The following is a 5,507-nucleotide window of genomic DNA, read 5'->3' on the forward strand; positions in this document are numbered from 1 at the left end:
GTCTGCCGGGAGATGGCTAGAAGTATGGGGTTTCCGAAGCTTGAAGCCGGCCTCTGTGCTATGACGAAGGACGATCTTGCGGATAGCCTTGCATATAATAGTCTGAAGGTATGAAAATTGTATATTTGGAAATTTATAATTTTTGAATCATTCTTTTATTCTTATACTAATTCTTTTCATATAGTGTTTAATACTGAGCAACGCTTTGAGAGCGCAAAAGAATGCTGAAGACGAGAGCTATAATATTGCTTTCAACAACCTACGAACAGAGGTTATTAAGCTGAGGAACGAAGCTTTGGAAAAAGATAAAATTCTGCTTACATTGGTGGATAAAATAAAGGAAGACGAAGCTACTTCTAAGGCTCAAGCTGAAGCCCAAAAACGCGAAATTGAGGATCTTCGGAAACAGCTAGCCAGAGCTAAGGAAGAACACATACTTGAAGAGACGAAACGAGAACTTAGTGATCAATGGGCAAATCATCTAGAAAGAAATGTTGAAGAGCTTCACGCATCCAAGAAAAGGTGCTATGACAAATCCATAGAATGTGCTAAGAAAATAAAATCCAGCTTCGCCAGCGTTGGCGCAATCTCTAGCGAAGAAAACTTCACAAGGGGTAATCCAGAAGGCCCGATTGAATGGATCAGTCACGAAGCTGAGGCCTTCGAGGAAATCTTGAATAGCCGCGGAGACATATGTGCTTTTTCAGGCGCCAGGGGGATTGCTACTGTTTTGGAGAGGAAAGGCTGTGAGCATGTGAAATCTTTAGCACAATCCGAAACTACCTTGTCCTCCGAAGATATAAAAGACCCCTCGGCCAAAGCAAGCCTGGTCGGTGGAAAATTTTTCACCGACATCTGGGACAATGGCGGCCGAGAAATGGCCCAAGAAATTATTCAAAAAAGTGAAAAAGGCATCCATGATGCTAGAAAGGTAGCAGAGGCTGCTGAGAAAAGCGCAGAGCCCGAAGGGCAAATAGGTATTAATTAGTGATTTCTGGCTCCTCATTGTAACTTTTTGATTTCGAACTTGTTCATGGTTTGTAATAGTAATATATCCGTATCTTCTCTTCCCTCAGAACCTGCTGATCTATCTCCAGGCCCCCACACAAAGGGGGATGACGAAATTAGACAAATGGCCGAAGCCATCATGGATAGAGTTGTTGATCAGCTTCTAAACGAAGCTGCAGAAGTAGTCTTAAAGGAAGATTAGATGCTGCTGTAAAAACATTTAGATTGTAATGCTTGTTGAGAATCATGTGTAACATTGTATAACTTTGGACGTAGCATATTAGCTGTTTATAATTCTATTTTTTACGATGCATGAAACATCATATACATACCATTTTTGAGCCTTCGGCGAAAAAACACCTTCTCTTCTTTTCATGCTTCGTAAAAATCAGTAATCAATCCTCGTAAAATCAATAATCAATAGATCCTTCCATTTCAGAGTTTGACGAAGGTATAACTTTTCAATGGCTATTTTTTGTTCCTTGTCACTATTTCTTCAAAACAATCTTCGAATATCAATATCGAGACCCCCCTTCTTGCGTTGTTGATGCACTATGATGTATGATGTTATGCTATGCAAATGATGAAATGATGTAATGTTGTGCAAAATGATATTTGCCGAAGGTTGACATTTATTTTTCACTGTAAGCCTCCCTTAGGAGCTTCTTCGCCTTTTACTTCAGCGGAATCAGCGTTTATTTTTCGCTGTAAGCCTCCCTTAGGAGCTTCTTCGCCTTTTACTTTCAGCGGAATCAACATTTATTTTTCGCTGTAAGCCTCCCTTAGGAGCTTCTTCGCCTTTTACTTTCAGCGGAATCAGCGTTTATTTTTCGCTGTAAGCCTCCCTTAGGAGCTTCTTCGCCTTTTACTTTCAGCGGAATCAGCGTTTATTTTTCGCTGTAAGCCTCCCTTAGGAGCTTCTTCGCCTTTTACTTTCAGCGGAATCAGCGTTTATTTTTCGCTGTAAGCCTCCCTTAGGAGCTTCTTCGCCTTTTACTTTCAGCGGAATCAGCGTTTATTTTTCGCTGTAAGCTCTGCATTCCCTTCGGAACGACTTTTGAGCAGAAAACTTACACTGCGTTCCCATAGGAACGACTTTTTACTGCTTCGAATAAATTGCACTGCGTCCCTTAGAACAAATTTTTGATAATTCGAAGGTCCTCCGTGCCACCATAAATTCTTATGCTTCGGCAACTCAAGCCTATGGAGAAGATATATTTTCATTATGGTAAAAAGCGAAACTGTTACAAGAAATTGAAAAATGATAAAAGACACTTAAACTTCCCATAATTGTTCCTTATTAAAAAAAAAGTAATACTGGATGCGAAAATGCGAAAAGCTGCTGTCGAGGTAGGATATTTGTCAGTAAATGTGTTTCGACTCTGGCACAGTGCTATTGACTGTGCGAGCTTCGGACTCCTCTCTGAAGTCCCGCTGAAGGTGAGTGTGCTGACTCCCTTCTGGCTGCTGACCTCGTTGTGTTGGTGGTGGCGGTGGAGGCTGTTGCCAAGATGCTTGGGGTTGGCTTGCCGAAGCAACAGAAGCTGCAGGGTGATTGCCTACATATTCTGGAATGTAACGCGAATGGTACGAAGCAGTATGCATGACCTGCTTCGGCTGACTCTGTTGTGCTGCAGCTTCTGCTATCTCCTTTTGCTTTTGGATGGTAACATGGCACATCCTGGTGGTATGGCCCTTGTCTTCACAACAGAATAGGCAGTAAATTTTTCTTGGCTGATCCCCAAATCTTCCCCCGAAGCCCCTGGCGCCTCTGCCCCTTGGCGCTGGCAGCCGGAAGGAGCTTTGCTGCTGCCCCGAAACTTGCGAGGAGTATTGTGGCCTTTGTTGTTGGCTCCCTCTATCATCACTTTGAGTAGAGTTGTGAATTGACCTGACGTGCCTCGGATGAAATCTTCCTCCGAAGCCCCTGGTCATTTCAGAGAACCTGAATGCTTCCTCCCTTCTTTGGCGAAAGTCATTGTCAGCTCGAATATACTCGTCCATCTTCTGGAGCAGCTTCTCCAAAGTTTGAGGAGGCTTCCTGGCAAAGTATTGCGCTGAAGGTCCCGGCCGAAGTCCCTTAATCATGGCCTCAATGACAATTTCATTGGGCACTGTTGGCGCCTGTGCCCTCAGACGCAGAAACCTTCGGACATACGCCTGAAGGTATTCTTCGTGGTCCTGGGTGCACTGGAATAAAGCTTGAGCAGTAACCGACTTCATCTGAAACCCTTGGAAGCTGGTTATCAACATGTCCTTCAGCTTTTGCCATGAGGTGATTGTCCCTGGCTGAAGAGAGGAGTACCAGGTTTGTGCAACACTCTTGACGGCCATGACGAAAGACTTTGCCATGACTGTAGTATTTCCACCATACGAAGATATGGTTGCTTCATAGCTCATCAAAAATTGCTTCGGGTCTGAATGGCCGTCGTACATGGGGAGCTGGGGTGGCTTGTAAGATTGGGGCCATGGTGTAGCCTGCAGTTCTATTGACAGAGGAGAAGCATCATCAAAAGCAAAATTTCCATGATGGAAATCCTCATACTAGTCATCCTCATTATAGAAGCCCTCCTGATGAAGCTCCCTGCGCGGAGGCCTTCGGTTCTGGTCATCTTGAGCAAGATGACGAACTTCTTCCGAAGCTTCATCTATCTGCCTCTGTAGGTCAGCTAGACGAGCCATCTTTTCCTTCTTTCGTTGAACCTGTTGATGGAGCATCTCCAGGTTTTGGATTTCTTGGTCCAAGTTGTCCTCCGGAGGCGTTGGGCTGGTGGCCTTCCTCTTCTGGCTTCGGGCCTCCGTAAGAGAAAGGACATCCTGATTGGGATCCAGCGGCTGCAGAGTGGCAGTCCCTGTGGCTGAAGCTTTCTTCGGCGGCATGACGAAGGTGATGCTTGCCGAAGGTGTTAAAAACTCAAGAAATGGACGTGAGTTCAACGGAGGTGGGCGCCAATGTTGGGGACTTGTTCTCAAATGCTTAGAGTTAAGAACAAGGCAACATAAAAAGTGTTAAATGTTAAAGTCCTTCGTCCTTATAAACATTATGTCCTTTCGGATATAATGAATTCTGGACGAAGGTTACGAAGAAAAAGACCTTCGTAAGTTCGATAGATGATGAAAAAGAACACATATATGAAATACAAATAATAATACAGATATTTTCATCAACTTCTTTTTATTATCAAATCCATAAAAACAAATTATAAATGTACCTTCGGATTGATGAAAAGTAAAGGTACAGGCGTGATGCAAAAAACGAATGCCAAGTCAGCGTGAACAGTACGGGAGTACTGTTCATCTATTTATAGGCACGGGACGCAGCCCGTGTAAAATTACATTAATGCCCTTTACATTTATCAATAACTCTATAGTAATTCTTCGAGGTCTAATTTGGCTTTTCATCTTTAAGTCGGTTCCCCTTTTCTGCTGTCATGCCGAAGCTTTTCTGCACATAGCTTCGTGATCGTCTTATCCTTCGTCATGATCGCCTTCCATCCCAGTCAAGCTTCGTCTTGACCATGCTCTTGTATACCTGTAACCTGATTCCGAAGATACCTGCTCGCATACTTGGAAAACATTGTCAAATTATGTTTTTGAGGACCTTCGGAAGCCGAAGGCCCCCAACAGGTCTCTATACCAATTTTTATTTTTGTCCAGATTCATAGGTGATATTAGGCCTCTGTGATAAAAATCACAGAAAAAGACCTACTGGATATTTAGTTGTGATTTTCTAAAGTTTAATGCCAAAAAGGTACTTATAACTGACTTATTATTTGAAAAAATATCAAACAATAGAACTCATATTTTTCCTATATTCATAATAACAAAATATTAGTCATCCAAAGGTTTGGGGTGTTTTCTCCTCAGGATTATTTCTCTAAGATTTTCCTAAGTTTTCATTGTTTGCATAAAATAAAAGGTATCTCTTTCCTTTTGTACTAAACAAGGGTCCAACAAAATTTTCAAGTGAACTATACTGAATAAGTGAGCTAACAAAAATATGGTTGCTCCCTGGTTTTTATTTTCTTTAACTTTAGGCTAAAAATGATTAAAAAGGCAAACCCTACCTTAATTTGGTGTACTGAGGAGTTTTCTATTTTTAAACAGATTAGGGAGTGATTAAGTACTTCTCTGACTTTTCTTAACCTCAGTCTAACAATGTAACTATTTTTTCCTCTTTTATTTAGCTTTTGGCCAGAACACAATTTAATTCCAAACTTTAAATTCTTCTGCAACACTTAGGGGTTTTGTATTTTTCCTAAGCAGTTTACATTATTCAAAACGTAGCAAAATTGGTTTGACTCAAATTGGTTTAATAAAACTGGAGTTATGAATTTTACAAGCTCTGTTTGTATTAAATGAGAAATGTTTAAAAGATTTTCTGGAAAAACCGGTTTACACCGAGGACCCTGGGCTTTTCCTAAACCAATCCTTCAACTTATACCCCTGTGCAACTATTCATCTGAGTCTCTGACAGTTCAAAAACCCCCCTGACTTCT

This window comes from Zea mays, chromosome 5 (assembly GCF_902167145.1).
Source record: "Zea mays cultivar B73 chromosome 5, Zm-B73-REFERENCE-NAM-5.0, whole genome shotgun sequence".
NCBI lineage: Eukaryota > Viridiplantae > Streptophyta > Magnoliopsida > Poales > Poaceae > Zea > Zea mays.